The following is a 22,057-nucleotide window of genomic DNA, read 5'->3' as shown; positions in this document are numbered from 1 at the left end:
GTCTAGGTAAAGCATCACCCAACATTATCTTATCTATTGTAATGGCAGTGCACTTTCAATTATAAATGAGTGTTATGTTGTGTCAGAGAACTTGGGCAACGTAATCTAGCACACTTCCTCCGTGGATGTGCATGTTGAACTGTAGCCTCATGCACACAATATGCCTCATGTGTGATTGTCTGAAGAATGAGGGTTAAAATTACTGCTAAAACAATTGTGTAAGTAAACTCTCGGAGCAGATCTTAAGGAATCTCTTGCAGAAAATATGTTAATTACATGGTTTTGTGCGTGGGAAATGGAGTTTAATTTAGATAAATGTGAAGTGTTGTATTTTGGGAAAGCAAATCAGAACAGGACTTATACACTTAATGGTAAGGTCCTAGGGAGTGTTGCTGAACAAAGAGACCTTTGAGTGTAGGCTCATAGTTCCTTGAAAGTAGAGTCACAGCTAGATAGGATAGTGAAGACATTGTTTGGTATGCTTTCCATTATTGGTCAGAAGATTGAGTATAGGAGTTGGGAGGTCATGTTACAGCTATACAGGGCATTGGTTAGACCACTTTTGGAATACTGCATGCAATTCTGGTCTCCTTCCTACTGGAAGGATGTTGTGAAACTTAAAAGTATTCAGAAAAGATTTGTAAGGATATTGGCAGGGTTGGAAGATTTGAGCTATTAGGAGAGACTGAATAGGATAGATTAGATTCCATACAGTGTGGAAACAGGCCCTTTGGCCCAACCAGTCCTTCGACCCTCCGAAGAATAACCCACACAGACCCATTTCCCTCTGACTAATGCACCGAGCACTAAGGGCAATTTGGCATGGTCAATTCACCTGACCTGCACATGTTTTCCCTGGAGCGTCAGAGGCTGAGGGGTGACCTCAGGAGGTCACAAAACCATGAGGGGGGATGGATAGGATAAACAGACAAAGTATTTTCCCTGGGATGGGGCATCCAGAACTAGAGGACACAGGTTTAGGGTGAGAGGGGAAAGATATAAAAGGGACCGAAGGGGCAACTTTCTCATGCAGATGGTGGTGCATGTTTAGAATGAGCTTCCAGAGGAAGTGGTGGAGGCTGGTACAAATACTGCATTTAAAAGGCAACTGGATGGATACATGAATAGGAAAGATTTAGAGGGATATAGGCCAAGTGCTGGCAAATGGGATTAGATTTGCTTAGCGTCGACAAGTTGGACTGAAGGGTCTGTTTCTGTGGTGTATACCTCTCTAACTCTATGACTCTATATATTTTGCAAATTCTGTCATTCCAAAGATTTTAATCCACAATCAGTTCCTTCAAATAATCTGTTGCTCAGAAGAATAAAAGTAACATTTTCAAGAACTCCTGCTACATTATGACAACGGGGAAGACTTTAGTGCAATAGTCTTTGATCCTTCCTTTAAAAAAAACTTGCAGTTTTTAGTTTGTTTTTACCTTGGGGAGTTTCAGTGTAAAATTAAAATCACATTGTCAAAATGTTAGCAATTATTCCCAAAGTTTGAACAACACAGATTTGAGCAAGGTGGTTAATGCTCTGCAATATGATTTTAAAAAGTCTTTGAGGAGTGACTGTAGTGTGTGTGTTGTATTGGATAAGGTCCTGTCATTATCAAGTGCTCATTTTACTGAAGGGAGTCTCAACCACTGGAAATTGCTAAATCTTAAGTTTACGTGTCTTTAGAGGATTAAAAGATTCGGACATGAAATAAAGATGAGAATATTTATAAGGGCAATCTGCTCCAAGGATGAGGTAACCAGTTGCATTTCCTAGATTCAGTACTGGTACTAGTTCCAGTTACACCTTCAGTACTGTGCTGCATGTTACTAAATGATGAGTTATAACTAGTGTTAAATCTTTGCTCTCACAAGAGACTCTCATGGAGTTACCTATTCAGTACTATGTAATAAATATGTATTCAAAAAATAGTGAGCTTCTCATCTGCAAAAAGACATTATGTCAGCAACCTGTTCATTTGGGATGAATCACATAGACTCTCACCAATAATATGGATTTTGAGTCAGTGTAAATCTATCAAAAGTGTCTCTGATACAACTTCAGTGTCACAGCATGCTGGTTTCAATGGACACTGGAAAGGTGAGATGACTGAATCACTGAGTGCCACCCTAAACATAAGTTGACCGTTCAAGTTGAAAACTCTGACATCATGCGTTTTCCTTTGTCACATATTTAATTTGTTTGGTTGTTGAGTTTGAATGCAAGTGAAAAGATTTTATCTGAATAAAGCAATTTTTTTTACAAATGATTATCAATTTAAACACCTCAGAACTATACAAAACATAGTCTGCTTGACACACTATTAGGAATGGAAATTCATATTAAATAAACTTGTGTATCTCACTTACAATCCTTTCCATGTTATTAGCATGCTGGTTATTTGTACAGCTGCTCGAACTCCTGGCTTTGTTAGTAAAAATTAAATTAACAATCATCACCCACCACTCCTCATATATAATCTCATGACAAGCAAAAACAATAAGTTGGAATGGACGTTCAGGGAGCCTTGTCTTCAAAGTTAAATACCCACACCATTCCGTCAGATTTTCAAAGATCTTTTTCCTGTTCGTGCAAGTGTCTTGTGTACAATTTCACTGCCACTTTTGCTGCAATTCAGCAATATCTGCCCTTCAGATGTAATTTGGAACATTCTTACAACAGAAACAGTTACGCATTCAGAATTAGACCTGCACAAGTTGATAAACATTCATTCATCAATATTTTCCCCAAAGACACATTTTGTCCACTGATACATGTTTTGAATGGTAGCCTCATGCAGACAAAATGCATAACACAATTTTCAATCTATTAATTTCATTGGCTTTGCAGTGCTTTTAGATCTGCTGAGGCCAGAATGAGTAATCAAAAATGAATCCTTATTTAAACAATTATTCAAATCTTAATAAACCTATTACACTAAAGTGATAAGTCATCAACTGCAAATGATATTGTAATATGGAGGTCCCTAACACATCATTTAAATACTTTTATAATTGACCTTTCCTATATCATTTCTATTGCCTTTCTACTTTCAGGTAATTTATTGACTGATTGGTAAGACTTCATAAAATACATATGGTGTAATGACTATGTCTTTGTATTTTTCTGTATTTTAAATGTGGACTGCAGTGACATGAGAACTGATTTAATGCTAAAGATTACTGGAAGATTGCTGCATGTTTTGAAAGCAAGTAATCTGACACCTACTGTAGACATTGCTGCTGGTTCATGTCGAAGTGTAGTTTGCAGACAAGCTGGAGCTGGTTTGTGTACAAATTGAGATGCAGTCAGTAATTAGTAGCTGATTGGTCTTGAATTTCAACTAGTTAGTGATGACAAAGACAATCTGCCTACCAACAATCAATGTGATTGATTCTAGGCTAACTGTAGGCTCTTGCAGCATAGTAGTAGTGTTTCTATCTCTGACTTAGAAATCCCAGGTTCAAATCCCACCTGCTCTGGAAGTGTGATATTACATATCTGATCACATTGATTTAAAGGGGGGGAAGAAAAGAATCGAGAGTAGCTTAATGATTTGGACCTCTGTATAAGATAAAGTGAAACAAACCCCGACCAGCTCAGGATCTCTCTCCAACAAAGTCTATTTATTTTGAAAAAGTTTTTTTCCTGCAGAAATTGCTGACAACTGTATCTAATTTAGAGACATTTTATGTGAGACCTATACCTCTGTACCTCCTGCAAACCAATGAAAATACCTTGAGCAAGAAAACAAAGAAATGCATCCTGATCAGTACAAGAACCATCACTATAGATCCTATGAAGAGAGCATTGAATTGCTTTCCCAATCTCCCTCCATCCAAAACCCACATTTTTTTCCTCTCTGTGCATATGTGCAAGAGGGTCTTTATAGGGATCATAGAATCCCCACAGTGTAGAAACAGCCCTGACCGACCTTCCAAAGAGCATCCCACCCAGACACACTGGCTAATCCACCCCATCTACACATCCTTAGACACTATGGGCAATTTAGCATAGCCAATCTAACTAACCTGCACATCTTTGGATGGAAACCAGAGCACTCAGAGGAAGCCCACACAGATATAGGGAGAATGTTCAAACTCCACGCAGTCACTCGAGGGTGGGATCAAACCCGGGTCCCTGGCATTGCAAGGCAGTAGTGCTAACCATTGAGCCACCGTGCCACCAATTAGACTTTTAACTGATAACAGTTACTTATTGCTTTACTTTAGCTAGAGTCTATTTACTTGCAATAAACAGTAATTCTTGTTAAATATAAAAAACTGGTCTGTGTCTTATGTCAATCTGAATCTAACAGACAGATAAATTTGTAAATTTTGCATACAACTGCAGAATCTTTACTTTTGTGACCACTTGGGAATAGTGGGGGCCTGAATTCTAGTGCATTACCTGGTGAGGCATGACACTTAGGATACCATCAGGTTTTATCGAACCTGAGTGTAACATCCGTTGTTGAATCTACATTGGACAGAAAGAAATATTGAAAGTCAAAAATTAAAAGAAAAGTAATCAGATTTGCAGGTGAATCTGCAGTTGAACCAAAACATTTTCACAAGAAAAATGTTATGAATTTAAAAAATACTAAATGTCACAATTTTCGGACACTATAATGAGACTTAAGCTAATAACAACATGAAAACATAATTAGACCATTCATTCCCTTATGCTAGTTCAGCCACTTAAGTAGATCTTGGCTGACCCACTTTGATTCCATAATCCTTAATAGACTTACCAGTCAAATATCCATCAATCACAGTCTTGACATTTTCAATTGACCTCTAGCCTTAACAGATTTTTGGGAAATGAGATCCTGATTTCCAACACTCTTTTGTTTGAAGGATGGCTCACTGTTATTATCCTCAAATGGTCGTACTCAAAGTTTATTATGTTTCTGCAATCTGGACTCCTCCATAAGGGAAAATAATTTCTCTCTATCTACCCGATAGATCCATTAATTATCTTAAAACATTTTAATTTCACCACAGTTATCTGCAGTTAACATTTCTTTTCAGGAAGGAAACAGTTTCTTAATAAAGGTTATTAAATGACACATCCAGTGTATAATTTCCAGTGTCTGTCCCTGATTCTTGAGTCAGGGAAAGACAAGTTGATTAGTTGAACAAATTAAGAGAAGAACAGCCAAGATGATGAAAACTCTGATTTAAATAACACTCTAATCAAATAAGAAACATAATTAATTCAAACGCATTTACAAAAGAAATGATTGAATAAATGGAGAAGATATTCTACTACAGCTACAGTTGGGGTGTTGCCTCAAGAACGAGGGTTAATTTCAGTGCTATATGATGCCAGTTGTGTAAGTAGATTCGTGTAGCAGATGTCCAGGTATCTCTTGTGGAAAATATTTTAATTAGATCTTTTTCCAGTTCTGTCACCCCAGAGAGTTCTAACTGCAAACAGCTCTTTAAAACAAGCTTCCGCCTGGAAAAATTAACATTTTCAAGAACTCCCAATGCATTATGACAGCAGGGCCAGAATATGGTGCAGTATTGTTTGATCTATCATTTAAATAAAATAACTTGCAGTGTTTAATTTTGTTTTACCTTCGGGATTTTTAACATACAATTAAAATCACATTCGCAAAATATACGATTTCAGGAATTGTTGAATGTGCAGAACAATTTTACAAATGCAAATTTGTGTGAGTTGAGTAATGCATTGCAATATGATGAAATCTCTTTGGAAACAGACTCTGGGGTGAGAGTCCCATGAGGGACTAGTATTTTGTTGCTTGAAATATTCCCATTTTTACTGAACGGAGCCTCAAATGCTAAAACACTGTGAAACTTGGACGTTTTTCAAGAGTCTAGCAGTTCAAAAATCTTGGAGATTAAATTCAGGAGAAAATATTTATAAGATCAAAGAGTCTTGGATATTGTTTCTGATAAGTATTTTTGCTTTAATTCAGACAGTGTTAGTGGTTTTTCTCTGAGTGAAGGAAATAGCTGTGATTGCCTTGCACTGAACCAATATTACAACATGGCCCCTATTTGTAGATGCAACAGGCTTGTCACCCTATTTCAGGGCTAAGTATAGATCCAAATCCAACCCCCAATCTTTGCTTTACCCAAAATGATGGCAGTGCACTTTCAATTGTAAATGTGTGCTTGCCGAATTTGGTGCCTGAGCAAATTGCACTGGGAAACAGGACATCACAGATCAATTCAATTCCAGTGAATTCTTTGGCTTGGCATTTCCAAAGAATTGACAGCACTTGCAAATCAGAAAATAAATCAAGTCACTATTCTGTAAAGTTGCCAAAACCTTATTCTCTGATTGGAAACAGAAAGAAATAATTAGTAATGAGTTTAACCTGAAGGTCACCACAGCTCAGTCAAGAGAAAAGGTTGACTGGTAATCTCAGTCAACGCAGGAATTTAACCCATTCTATTGGTGTCATTGCATTGAAAACCAGCTGACCAGCCAACTGAGCTAACCAAACACCACTGACCATTTGAACCTGCCTTAGTACTAAAATACAGTTATGATCAGAAAAGAGAGTGACAACCCACAGCAACAATCTCCTGCTGTAGAAACAACAGCACAAGCGACTTTCTTGATAATATGTAAAACTGCATTTGTATAGTTCCTCTCACATCCTCAGGTCATCACAAAAACATTTGACATTTCATAGATTGCAGTTGAAGTGCAATTAAACTTGGCAGTGGCATGGTGTAAAGGTCATTAGTCTAGAAATCTAGATTAATGTTCTGGGGACATGGCCTTGTATCTCATCTAGAAAATGGTGAGATTTGAATTCACTAGAAAATCTCTAATGAAAAGCTGGCCTGACAGTAACCATGAAATCACTGTTGATTATCATAAAGTATCTATTTTGTTCACAAACTTCCTTTAGGGGAGGAAATCTGCCATTCTTACACTTTTGTATGGCCTGGATGTAACTCAAGACCCATGGCAATGTGGTTGACTACTAATTGCCATTCCTGATGAAGGGCTTTTGCCCGAAACGTCGATTGCGAAGCTTCTTGGATGCTGCCTGAACTGCTGTGCTCTTCCAGCACCACTAATCCAGAATCTGGTTTCCAACATCTGCAGTCATTGTTTTTACCTTACTAATTGTCCTCTAGGCAATTAGGGATGGGCAATAAATGTTGGCCGAGCCAATAATGCCCACTTCACATGAATAAATTTTAAAAAGTCAATCATCTAATCTCAAAACATCATAGAGACAAATAGCCTTCACAATCCAAACCAGTTTACACCTTCAGGTGGTAACAGAGTCACTGCTGCTGACACAGGGAGCTTTCAGAATTCAGCTAACACCTGCTTGGTCATTTCAGGTTGTACTTGTGTTAGTTTGTGAGGAATAAACAACAAATGCAAATCTTTTTTTCCATCTCAGCATGTTATGCGTAATATGTTCTGCTTAGTTGTGTTAATTTAAAAATGTCATTCAAGCACTGCATCATTAAAATGCTTTCAAAGCGATACACTCGCTGAGGCAGCCGGTTTGAGGAGAACTGGTAGGGAACCCTTTCATTGGACTTTTCATAATGAAAAAGACATAAATTTCTTTAGGTCATGCAATTTAATCTCAATTATCTGTTCCACATTTTTCTGAACAAAATGATGTGAGGTAATGGAAATCCTTTGAAACCGTTGGGAGCATTTTACCCATCAATTCATTGACGTTTTACAGAGCTCTATGCCATGCTACACTAATAGATCATGAAACGGAAAATTGAATTACACATGATACACGTAATCAAGCACATACTACCGAAGAAGACATCAATTTCTCAACCACTCACTGCTAAATTTACCATTTAAATATTACTACATTACTCCAACAACAGTATTAATGAAGATCTTATGTTAGAAAGAAAGGTAAGTGGAGAAATAAGGAGAATGCATTTTTAATTAATTTTTTAAAATGTGTCCTTTCATCAGTTCTAGTAGATGAAAGCGCTTTTACTTTATGTGATTCAACAACTGGAATATAGCAAAGGTCAATTGAATCCATCTAATTTCACTTTTGAAAGCACAAAGCAATTTTGTTAGTCGCATGTGCTCAACTCCCTAATTTACCAGAAGTGTTGAGGTGCTTGTCACATTCGTGATAATGATATTAATCGTGCCACCCCCCACCCCTCCAGGTTGTTAAAGTATTCACAGAGTAATTACATTCTCATACTCATTAACATTTAAATCAAAGGAACCTAGAAACAATTTTAACAGGCATCTCGCATCTGTGTGACCATATTGAGGTGACAGAGTCAATGGAACATGATAAGGATATTAGGACTAAAGGACATTATAATCCTCTCTCATCAGGTCCCATACAAATTGTTTTAAATATGGAATGTTTCAAAGCCTATTGACAAGAATATGATTTTAAAATATTTTTATATGTTCATGCTCGCAGGCATCTGCAAAACTCTACTGCCTGTATCTTGACTCTCAGCATCATTTTAGAATTTTTATTCTTCTGTTCATGTTCCTTCATAGCCATGCCTTTCCCTTTTTCTTCAATTTTCCTCAGCCCTACAACTCTTTGAGATAGGTTTCTTCAATATTAGCACTTTGTGCACACCAGATTTGTAACGGTGCCTTCAGACAAATAGACTTTAGTCCAGACATTCCCCACAAAACCACGACGCTTCTCTTTCAGTTTTCCTTTAAAATACTTTCTACATTCTGCTTCTTTGTGCAAGATATTGGCCAGTTTTGCTAGTGCCTCTTTGTGTGACTTGATGTCAAAACATTGTAAATGTACAAACACCCTGTGAAATCCCTTGGGATGTGTCACTATATTAAAGGAGTGATGCTACAAGGCAACTTATTGTTGTTGCTCAATTCACAGTGTGTAATTGAGAAGTTATTGCCCTAATTCCCTTCTTGGTGACTAAATACTTCTTCTGTTCTTTCTTGACCTATGATCTTTCTAATGGTTTCCATGAAACTATAAAATCATGGTTAATGTGGTGACCTTTAAGAATAATCTCTCCAATGATTGAACAGGGAGTACAAATATTGCAAAGTTCAGCTTTTTCAATAAACTGCAGTGTACCTATGAACTTTTTATTTTCATTACAATTAATTTTAGAGATATAAGGTGCTTAGAATATGCCCATGCCAGTAGTTTTTGCTAAAACTTGAAATGGAATCTTCTCAGTGATCAGCTTTAACGTTGGTCTTATTTTTCCCTGAGTTTGCTCTTCCTACCAGCAAGCCTGACACTCAACTCCACCCCCATTGGAATTGCTAGTGCCTATTCATGTTAACAAATGTTATCTTGGATAATGTAGAATAATTATCCTGGCAACAGCAGTTTATGATTCCCATCAAGGTTTTGCAGTCAGAAGATCTCTCCTAAGATTTGGAAATATAGAAATCATCCAAATCTTTATACCTGGGTGAAACATAAGGGTTTCCTACAGGCGGTCCAGTTTCTTCCAACAGTCCAAAGTTGTGCTGGTCAGGTGGATTGGTCATGCTAAATTGCCCATAGTGTCCAGATTTGGGCATACTAGGTGGGTTAGCTATGGGAAATGCAGGGTTACAGGGATAGGATAGGTGGATGGGTTGAGGTAGACTTGATGGGCTGAATGGCGTGCTTCCATACTGTAGGTATTTTATGATTTTACAAGGGAAATGGTACTCCAGTTACATCAATTTAGTTACATGAAGCTGCTACACCGCCAGCAACTTTCATTCACACAATGCACAATTCTTGAAGGAGTGTGGAATGAGAGGGACCTGAGATCATGTGCATAGATATTTGAGGGCAATATGAACATTAAGAGAGTACTGACCATGGGATTTTCAGCTTAATAACCCTGGTATCGAGAACAAAAGAAGAGAAGCATTGCTGAATGTGAACTTTAGGAAATAGGAATAGGAGTGGACCATTTGGCACTTGAGTCCACTCTGCTCTTCAACTCTATGATGATTGCTCATTTATCCCCATTTATCCTGGTGTCTTTAAAATGTCAGTTTTGAAGATACGCAATAACTGAGCCTCTACAGTCTTGTGGGTTTGAGAACTCCAGGGATTCAACACCTTTATAAAGGCCAAGGTTTAGCAATAACTGAAGTATTACATCTAGATCTGATAACCACACTTTTGGAAAGATGAGCAGAAGAGGATGCAGAGATGATTTATCAGAATAGTTTCAAAGTTGAACGTATTTAACAATAATACTAGACTGGTGAAATTGCATTTGCTTACCTTAGAGCAAAGGAGGTTGAGAGGATTTGATCAACATGTAAACGATCAGGACAAGTTTTGATAAGATAAACAAAAATTGTTTTGATTAGCTGGTTGTACTAGAACAAGGGAACAGAAATTTAAGGTTCTGGGTCAAAGATACTGGGGATATGAGATGTTTTTTTAAATGCAGCAAGCAGTTGCAGTCAGGAATAAGAAAGAACCAAAATTATTGTTTTCTTCCCAAGTGGCTATAATCAGTGTTTTCTTTTGGAAAAGAAAAAGGTCTGTGTTTCTTATTATTTCAGTGAATTGTCACACAACACCAGGTTATAGTCCAACAAGTTTAATTGGAAGCACTGACTTTCAGAGCGTCGCTCCTTCATCAGGTGGTTGCGGAGGACACAATCACAAGACACAGAATTTATAGCAAAAGTTTACAGTGTGATGAAACTGAAATTATACATTGAAAAATACCTTGATTGTTTGTTGGGTCTTTCATCTGTTCAAATAGCACGACAGTTTCACTTCTTTCGTGTGTGAAGGGCTGTCTGTGCTGTTACATCATCTTACACCAGGCGCAGAGTCAAAATCATTCTCTCTTTTATTTTGGGTACATTACTTACAAAAGAAATAATTGCAAGTAATTTGAGTAAGCCACACAATGATTGCCTGAGACAGTTGAGAGACTGAAAGAACTTGTGTGTATAGGACGCAGATTTTTAATTTCCCACCCAGGTATAAAACTGATGTTATAGAAAACAAAGGAAATGAAGATTGGTCAAAGATTTCATACTTTGTTTATCAGCCACAGAAGCTTACACACAGGAAAAGACTATTCAGTCCTTCAAATCTGCTTGACCATTCAATGAGATCATACCTGATGTGTGATCCAATTCCATGCAAACACCTTTGCTCCATTTCCCTTTATACCTTGGATAACAAATACCTAACAACCTTAGACTTAAACTTAACTAAATAATTAGAATCCTTTGCCATTTGTGGATGAGATGTCCAAACTTCTATTCATCTTCATGTGTCAAAGTGCTTCTTGATTTCACTCTTAGAAATTCTGATTCTAATTTTGGACTATGTCTCCCTTCCTAGACTCTGACATGTGTTGCTGAGAGGGGAATTACTTCATTATCATTTGAAAATTTGTGAGAACTGAGATAAACAATTACTTCTCCATATGTTAAATACACGGCTCATATTGGCAGAATCAACAGATACTGAACTGCTTACTAGGGTGTAAAGGTTTACTGTTAGGATTAAAAAGAACTGTCATAGCTATAACAATGGCACAGCAGGTTTGGTTGATTTAATGGGTGACTGCTATTCTTGAGTGTGTTAAATAAATAAAACAAATACAATAAAAAGTTGAAGGAATTGTCGGCCTTTGAAATATCAGGGCTGGACTTAATTCCAGTTAGAATCCCTACCGGTAGTTTGATTACCAATTCTGACAAGAAAAAATACACACAGACTAATCCTAGCTTTTAGTGGGATTTGACCCAGCTGCAAAGACATAAGGCAATCATTTTACTGCCACTTAATCCGCTTCACTTAAAACAGCTCAATGTGGCTATCAGAATCTTTCCAGTACAACAGATGCTTCCAGTAATTTCTCTAAATGTAACACTTTTCTGTTTAGAACACTAGAGCACAATGTTGTTATACTCCCTGCAGTTATTAAGAATATATATGTATACATTTATTAATTAATATTACCACTAATTAGAGTCTGTAATGGAAGCTGACTATCATAATCATGGAACCAGTAAAGTTAAAGTCTTTTATCGGAGAAAAAGATAAATGTGACCTTTTGAAATGGAGGTGAAGTTTTATGCATTCGAGTACAAACAACTAGCTTAACAATATAACAAATTGTCTGAATTACTGTGAGTTAAAAGTGCAAGTTGAAAGCATCAAAATGTATTATAAGCTGTGAGTTCTTCTTAGCATCAATAATTTATGTTCTCTTGCTATGCAAATATTCATTCAGCTGTGCCGTGATACTTTTTCAAACTAAATTGGTTATGTCTAGTATTAATGTAAAAGTGAACTGTGTAATCAATCTGCATTTTGCCCTACTTGGAGACCTAATGGTTGTTATGCTTTTCTGATTCCATAATTCTTTTGATAATTTAGCTAATCATGTGGTCTGGGGCTTCTAATGCCACACTACTTATGTCTGCACATTAATTCTTCTAAATCCATTTTCCATTAACTGAAAAAGCAACAAATTTGAAAGTGCATTTTTCAAACCATAGACATTTGAAATTAAATATAAGATTAGTGCTTGGAAAATTCAGTATTGTCATTTTCACATGGAGGAATTAAACAAACTCACAAAAAATGAGTTTATTCCTAATCATCCCACCAAATTCAGAACAAAATAAAGGATCCGCTGATGAATTTATCTGAAGATGTAATGAAAACTGTGACTCTCAGATTGGAAGGTGAAAGAGTGTTATTTTGCTTGAATCTCCTTATAAATGCATATGTCAGTGGGAGCTGTTGGTTATGGAACGTATGCAGGATTTCAACAGCCTAATGTGCCAATAACCCTGGAGCACTGCTCAGTATAACACCTGCTCAAAGCTTTCTGTAGATTTCAATTTCATTATAATCAATAACTTCATAAAGAATCATGGGTGGCCAGGACAGATTATGAGAAGCATTTCACAATGTTGACAGAAAATTGACAATGTTGAGTCAAAAATGCCAATGAAGTCTTGTTTTCACTATCAAAACACCGAAACTTGAACATCTCAAGTTCCCCCATTCCTCATTGTAAGTTCATACAGAAAACAACTTTCCAAAACCGACCCCCCCCCCCCCCCCACCCGAGAAGTACAATCATGATTACAAAAGGATCTGTAACATAGTGGTTAAGTCGTTGCAATCATAATCCTGACGATGCAGAGACATAAGTTTAGTGATTTTTGGACAGCTATGCTTGCATGGTTATTGATAGAATTGGCAGTTGGATTAAGAAGGATCATTCTTCATCCACTGCATGAACATAATTGACTAAGTGGCCTACTTCTGTGTTCTAAATTTTCAATGATTTCAAGGAATCCCACCATAACAGCTCAGGATTAATTACATAAGTCAGGAAGTAAAAAGGTCACAGTGTCCTTACAAGCTTCTATATTACTACTCAATTGTCACTAAGAACTCATCTGGTTCACTAATATAAAACAAAGACCTGTGCATCTGGAGATCTGAACTGAACTTTGAATGCTCACTCTGTTTTCTCTTTACAGATGTTGCCAGATGTGCTGGGTCTTTCCAGCAATTTCTGTTTTTGTTTGTTTCTGGTTTACTAGTCTCCTTTTGGGAAAGGAATTTGCGGTCCTTCCCTAGTCTGGCCTGTGTATGACTTCAGAATGGGTTTGGGTTTGAGTAGGATACTCTTCGGAGGGTCGGTGTGCACTTGTTGGGCCAAAGGTCCTGTTTCCTCACTGGAAGGGCTCTAATTCTAATTCAATAAAGAAAGGAAAACAAAGGATGACTTTGTCAGCAGTGCCCACATCTTGACTATCAGCCAACCTTTGGTGTCACAATCTAACAAGTGATCCAGACAAAGTTAAACAGAATGCTTTGTATAGTTTGCTGTAGCCACCAACATTCTAAGTCTTGACAGTGAGGGGTGAGGTGAGTGTAAGGAGGAGGAAAAGTTAGCACTCAACTTGATTCAGAACATCCCAAATAATTTACCCCTGGTCCTTGCTTGCTCCTGTCCTGTTCAATTATCTATGGGAATGATCAGGATCTGTTCAGGTATCAATCAGATTGACGCAAACTAGCAATGTTGGGTCATAAGAGGCCTATTTCTGGAACAGAAGTGATTGTCATGTCAAACAAGGGGGTGTCATGAACTCTTGACAGTCAGCCACCATCAATATGGAGCTTGCCACATTTGAAGTCCCTTTTAATGTTGGAAAAAAAAATCAAAATTGACACCATGGATGAAAACAAATGCTGCATCTGTTTTGCTCATATGCATAGGCATGTGGAAGTGACAACATTTGAAAAAGTCTCAAAGCACTGTTGCACTTAATTTCAGATGTCTATGGATTCAAATGCATTACAGCTTGAAACTGACTTCAACTGTTCCAATTTGACAACATGATAGAATTTCTTCCCCAGCCAATGAGAGTGACTGACAGCTGAAGGAATTTCTGAAAGTCTATGGTGACACTATGGGACAAATGTTTTGGACATTAAAATACATAGTGACAAACATTTTGGACCATCAAAATACATATTTAAAAAGTTCAATGTTTCGTGCTTAAAGTCATTGTTCACTTGAGTTATTCATGAGAACCTCTGAATTTCATTCCAAGATTAAAACACAATACAAAGAAAGCAAAAAGTACTAATAGAATACTGCTAATTTCGTCACAAAACCATGAATAATTTAGAGATCTGAAAAAAAATAATGAATTTCAAGAAAAATCGGAATTAAAACCCTGGTAGATGATGAATCCAGTGAAACTGAACGCCCTGAAGTGCAAGTTCATTATAAAAAGGCTCATGACTAACAGGTTGCTGCTACCATCAAGTTACTCACAAGTAAATCATTCAAAGAGTTCATTTTATTGGAAAGTAAACAAATCTATTTTAATTTACAAGAGCACTATGTTTTCATTTTATTTTTTGAACACTTTAATTTATCATATTGGACATAAACTTGAACTCATCCAAAACACTATTCGTATCCTGCTCATCCACTCCTGGGGACACACATTCAGCTCACAGTCCATCAAATATTCAATTTTAATACCAGCTATAAGTTCAGAAGAAGGGCCATATCCAACTCAAAAGATTAAACCTGTTTCTTTCTCCACAGATGCTGCCAAACATGCTGTGATTTTCCAACATTTTCTTATTTTATTTCAGATTTATAGAACCTGCACTATTTTCCTTTTGCTCAATGTAATATTCTTGTTCTCATTTTCAGATCTCTGCACTGCCTTGACCCATCTCTATCTCTATAATTTCCTCCTGCATTGCAATTCTTCAAGATCTTAGCACATCACCAGCCTCTCATTCATAAATTATTATAATTGCACCAACAATGTTGTCTATGCTTTTACGTGCCCGAGCCTTAAAATCTAGAATTCTTTGCATAAACCTTGCATCCTTCTATACCTCCATCAGTCTTCAGGATGTTCATTATGACCAACCTCTTTTACCACAATGGTTATCTGTCCTGACATCGTGGTGTTACATTATCTTTGATGATGTTCCTACGAAGTTTAGGAGCTTTTTACTGTTAATGATGCAATATAAATGTAATGTCCTGCCATTGAGGGTGGATAAAGCTGTTTTGATTGGCAAGAACCCATATAATAGAACTTCCAGGAACATAGCTAATCAAAGCTGGCAACCATCGACCTCACAGCAAATATTAATTTGTGAGCATGATGAATGTTGCAAAGTTACCTGATCAATGAGAAAGGTGCAGCTATTCGGTGCAGCCACAGAGTACTGCACACATTTCCAGCAGAGGTCACTGGATAACAATCAGGAGCAGCTTTGTCACCAGTTTTCCTGACTTTGCACCTCCAGCTGTGAATAACTAATTCACTGCAGACAGAAAATCAAACCTGGATGGATGAGACTGGCCGGCAGGGGAAACCTGAAAATAGATCAGGTTTCTTTCTGATTTAATATTTTTCAGATTTACATAATTGAATTTTCCTTCAGCTACTATTAATGAAGAGCATATAGATTTTCATCTATTCACAGTCAATGGGCAAAAAATCTTGTTTATTAATATTTATAATGCCACTGGTTTTCCTGTGAAGTCTTCCGGATTGTGCATACTTTGGGACAAGATGAGCTGCAAGTATAACAGTAGACAAAGTGATTACGGCACAGTAATTACACAATTGACCTCTTCCCCTACTTCAGTTCACTCCATCAACAATACATCCAACTCAACTCAGACCATCAAAGTTAAAAATCACACAACACCAGGTTATAGTCCAATAGGTTTAATTGGAAGCACTAGCTTTCGGAGCGACGCTCCTTCATCAGGTGACCTGATGAAGCTTAAAAAGCTTAAAATATCTAACAATTTTCCTGGACATTCGATGATATTATCAAGATGATTAAAGTTACCACTGAGGAGAAATTTGTCTGGACAAGCCATATAAATATTGTAGCTGCAAAAGAATGTGTGAATCTGGGAAATCAGTGTTGAGTAACATACCTTCTAGCTTCTCAATGTCTCTTACAATCAAACAGTGCTTACCTAATGTGTAATTGCATACTCTCCACCTGTCTAGGTGAGTGTAAGTCCAACAATATACAATAAACTAATCATCTTCCAGAACAAAGCAGCCCACTTGCTTGGCACTGTATCCAACAATTTTAACATTCATTCTTCCAACATAGGTGTACAACAGCAGCAGTCTGTATCAGAAGAAAGATGCACTGCAGAAATTCAGCAAGGTTCCTTTCATAGCATCTTCCAATCCATGAACCCCACTAAGTAAAGGACAGGATCGCAGATGCAAGTCAACATTACTACATTTAAATTCGCATGTAAGCCATACAGCATGCTGATTTGGAAATAATCAACAATGGGGGAATATGCTCTGTGTACAATAATGAAGGGAAAATCCAACCCAACTAATTAAAGCCCCATGAGTCTACCCTCTATCATTAGTGAAGTGATGGAAAAGATCATCAACAGTGTTATCAAGCATTACTTACAAAGGATTAACTTGCTTATAGATACTCAATTTAGGTTCTTTCAATGCCACTTTGGTCCTGGCCTCATTACAGTATGTGTCCAAAAGAGCTGAACCCCATAAGTGAAATGAAAGTAATTGTACTTGACATCTGGGCAGCATTTTACTGAGTATGACACCAAGGAACAAAATTGGAATCAATGGGAAACTAACGGATGGCTCTCAGATGGTTGAAGTCATATCAAGAACAAAATAAGATGGGTTGTGATTGTTGGAGTGCATTCACTGCTAGCACTGAGCACAGCTGGTAGAGGGGGTGGATGCTTGTGTATGTGGTATCAATCAAGTGAGCTGCTATCTCCTGGATGGTGCAAAGTTTTTTAAGTGTTAGTGAAGTTGCATAGATCCAGGCATGTAGTGAGATTTCCATCACACTCCTGGCTTGTGTATTGAAGTTGATGGATTGGCTTGCAGAGTCAGGAAGTGAGTTATTTCCCACTGTATGTCTACCCTCTGACCTGCTCTTGCAGCCATAGTGGGATACCAATTGAGTTTCTGGTCAATGGTAACTCCCAAGATATTGATCGTGGATGATTCACTGATGGTAATGCCATTGACTGTCAAGGCACATTAATTAGATTGTCTGTTGCCTGGTATTTGTGTGGTGCAAAGATCATTTGCCACTTGTCAGGCTAAGCTTGGATATCATTCAGATCTTTTTGGACTTGAATATGCACTGCTTTAATATCTGAGAAGTCACAAATGCCACTGAAGATTGTGCAACCATTTGCAAACATACCCACTTCTGACCTTGTGATGGAGGGAAGGTCATTGATGAAGCAGCTGAAGATGGTTGGGCAGATGACATTACCCTGAGGAAGTTCTGCAGAGGTGTCCTGGAACTGAGATGACAGATCTCCAACAAGCACAAACATTTTCCTATGTGCTAGGTATAACTCCAACTAGCAGAGAGTTTGTCCCTTAATACCCATTGATTCCAGCTTTGCTACAGCTCCTTGATGCCACATTCAGTTAAATGTGATCTTGTTGTCAAGCGCTGTCAAGGACAGTCACTCTCATCTCACCTCTGGAATTCAGCTCCTTTGTCCATGTTTGAACTAAGGCTGTAATAAGGTCAGGAGCTGAGTGGACCTGGTGGAACCCAAACTGAGCATCGCTGAGCAGGTATTTGCTGAGCAGGTGCTGCTTGATAACACTGTTGATGAACCTTCCACCTCTCTACTGATGATCGAGAGTAGACTGATAGGGTGGTAATTGGTAGGGTGGATTTGTCCTGCTTTTAATGTACAGGATATACCTGGGCCAATTTCCATCTTGTTCAGTAGATGTCAATGTTTTATCTGACAGATAATTTTAAACCAAAAGTCAAGCAACCATATTTATTCTATAATTTGGCTGCTTTGCTTCAATCATCTGCTATTCGGATTTCATCTACCCTGGAAATTTTCAAACCAGCATTGTTTAGAAGCCTGAAAGGGAAGCAGGGAACCATTTGCCATATCAACAACATCTTAGTGCATGGCCCAGAAGGAACAAGACCAGAGAGAAGAGATTTGCTAAATCCACTACAGAATGTAAGCCTTACACTAAATATAAGATTATACACGCGTAGAGTTATAGAGCACAGAAACAGGCCCTTTGGTCCATCTCGTCTACACTAACCAGATGTCCTAAACTGATCCTATTCCTCATCTGTACTTTCATTTAGAGAAGGGGAGTATATGGGAAATAGTCTCCTTATTCTAACCAGTCAGACCATTTCACTTATTGAACATGTGGAAGTCCAGTTTTCTGTCTTGTAGAGATTACTGTGCATTCTGCAAAATGACAATGACATTCCTTTGACACATTTTCCAATAATAAGGCAGTATAGTGAAACTAACAAAGATAAGAGCTCTCACTGAGTCTCTGGCACCAAAATGCATAAGTAATACACAGCACTTCAAAGGCATGGTAAGTCAAGTGGGAAAGTTTGTCCCAAAAATTAATGGATTTTACTCAACCCATTAGAAAGCTTTCAATAAAGGTCAGCATTGGAATCAGGGGCAGTCTGAAGCCTTTGAAATAATTGAACAGAAATTACATTATACTGATGTTTTAGCACATTACGTTTCAGACTTATTCATGATAATTGTCACAAATGCATCATCCAGACAATGAGGAGAAATTCTTATTCAAGTACAAATTGATAGAACACAAAAAGCAATCTCTAGTACATCTGCAGTCAAATGGAAGGTAGAAAGAGCAAGTGAAGGCTTAAGTCACTGATGCATATGAATTCAGACAGGTAATTATCTCTTCTCAGTTACAGAGTAAAACCATAGAACAACAAATACTCACCAGTGGAATTGTCAATGGGCAAAAAGTTAAAAACAGATATGTTGGTTCTAGAACACAGCATCAAGCCAAGTAATACCTCTGATGACCACAAGAAGTTAAAACAACTAGAAAAAAATCACAGCAAAAAGTAGAGACATTTTATGAGTCTAGACTTAAGGCTAAAACTCTCTTAACTTTAAACCTGGGCAGAAGGTCTGCCTAAAGAAAAGCTCCAAATTTTCCATTCAGATCACAAAATCTCTTATACTTGACAACTTACTTGTCAATCACTTCTGCATCCTCTTTGAATTCTATATATACTTCCTGAAAAATACAGCCCAGAATCAGACACAAAACTAAAGCTTAGGCCTAATCGATGTTTTACAAAGGTTCATCATAATTTTCATGTTTTGAGCCATAAAGTTCAAGACCCACTCCAAATATATTAGCACAATATGCGCACTGGCACTCTTTGTAGAGTACTGAGAGAGTGCCCCACTGAGAAAGGCTCCATCTTTTGGGCAAGTTATAACACCAAGGCCATCAGAGGGATGTAAAAGATCTATCCATAATGTTTTAGGGCCTTCTGAACACTTTCTTTCTTCGAGCAAACAAATAAAGTAGATCACTTGGCCATTATTGTATGCAAACTGGCAGCTACCTTTCTTACACTAAAACAGTGTGTGCTTTTCAGAAGTATTTAATTAGCTGAGATGTCTTTAGACAAAAACAATTGCAGATATTGAAATTCAAGGTAGGCAGGCAGGAGGCTGGAAGAACACAGCAAGCCAGGCAGCATCAGGAGGTGGAGAAGTCAATGTTTCAGGTTAACCCTTCTTCAGGACTGGGGGTGGGTGCAAGGGCAGCTGTAGATATGGACGGGGCAAGTTTGGGTGAGGAGAGGGGCGGAGTGATGAGGTAGAGATAAGTGAACACAGGTAGAGGGTACTGCTTTGTTGGTCGATGGGAGGAATGAATCTGGTTGGTAGCTGGAAGGAAGGTCAATCAGAGGAATGGAAGGAAGGGGGTGGGGCTGGAATGGGATTCAGGAGGTGGGAAAGGAGGTTATTTGAAATTGGAGAACTCAATGTTGAGAACTCTGGGCTGTAGGCTGCCCAGCCGAAAGATGAGGTGTTGTTCTTCCAATTTGCAACCTGATTTGCTGTGGCAACGGAAGAGAGCAAGGATGGTCATGTTGGAAAAAGAGTGGAAAAAGAATTAAAATGGTCAGTGACCAGGAGGTCTGGTTAGCCCCTGCAGGCCTGGCTGACATGATCAGCAAAGGGTGCACTTAGTTTACATTCGGTGAAGAGAAGACCAAATTGGGAACATCAATACAATAAACTAGGTTGGAGGAAAAGCAGGTGAACCTCTGATTCACCTGCCAGGACTGTTTGGGGCCCAGGACGGAGGTGAGAGAGGGCGGTGTGCCAATAGGTTTTGCATCTTTTATAGTTGCAGGGAAAGATACCCAGAGATTTGGGGGGTTAGTGAGGAGAGTGGTGCAAAGTAAGGATTGGTGAAGGGAATGGTCCTTATGGAAAGCAATGAAGGGTGAGGAGGGGAAGATGTTATAGGTGCTGGGATCTAATTGGAGTTGGCGGAAATGTTTAAGGATGATTGTTGGATGCGGTGACTGGATGACAGAGGGGGAAAAATTACATTTTTGAAAATAGGTGGACATCTGGGATACTTGGGAGTGGAATGCCTCCTCGTCCAAGCAAATGTGATGGAGGCAGAGGAATTGGGAAAATGAGATGGAGTTCTTACAGGATACTGGGTGGCAGGAGGTGTAGTCCAGGCAATTATGGGAGTCTGTGGGTTTATAGTAAATGCCCATCTGTAGATTGTCACCAGAGATGGAAATGGAAAGGTCAAGAAATGGGAAGGATGTATTAGAGACGGACCAAGTGAATTCAAGGGCAAGGTGCAAGTTGTGGGCGAAGTCGATGAACTGCTCCAGTTCTGCCTGGGTGCAGGATGCTGCACCAATGCAGTCATCCATGTAACGGACAAAGAGTTGGCAGGTGTAGCTAGTACCTATGGCCTACCCCGAGATTTGGAGGAAATGGGAAGAGTTAAAGGAACAGTTATTGAGGATGAGGAGCAGTTTGGCAAGGTGGAGGAGGGTATTGGTAGTGTTGTGTAGATGGGTCTGCTAGAGAGGAAGAAACTGACGGCCTGAAGGCCATCCTTGTGGGGTATGAACATGTATAAGGACTGTAGTGAAGATAAAATGCTGTGGGCCGGGCAACTGGAAGTTATTGAAGAGATGGGGGGGGGGGGGGGGGTGAGCGTGGTTAGTGTCGTGGATGTTGGTGTGAAATGTCTAGAACAAGGGGGAGAGGATGGAGTTGAGACAGGAAGAAATATTATGGAGCCATGTATGGTATTGTCTGAATGCAAGACAATCCTTCATTGTCAGTTGCCCCTCAATTATTCCAGTACCTTTCTGATTAGCCTCTCAATCAGCCACCTTAAACATAACTTCATTCAAAATTCTGCTGCCATTATTCTACCCTTGTATACAGTCCCACGTAGCCATCAGCCCAGCTCATGGATCGACAATGGCTCTGAATTCTCAAAGCATAAAATTTAAAATTCCAAACTCATGTTCAAGTAATTTGATGGGATCACCATTCTTACACCTGCAGCCTCCTTCAGTCTAACAAACCTCCATGAAGTCCGCATTCCTCCAACGTAGGCTTCTGTCTATTTCAATCACTCTAACTTATGGTATTATTTCCTTAATCAACTTGGTCTTGAAGTCTGGAGACCCCTGACTAAACCC

This window comes from Chiloscyllium punctatum, chromosome 9 (assembly GCF_047496795.1).
Source record: "Chiloscyllium punctatum isolate Juve2018m chromosome 9, sChiPun1.3, whole genome shotgun sequence".
Taxonomy (NCBI): domain Eukaryota; kingdom Metazoa; phylum Chordata; class Chondrichthyes; order Orectolobiformes; family Hemiscylliidae; genus Chiloscyllium; species Chiloscyllium punctatum.
Note: the sequence above shows the minus strand (reverse complement) of the source record.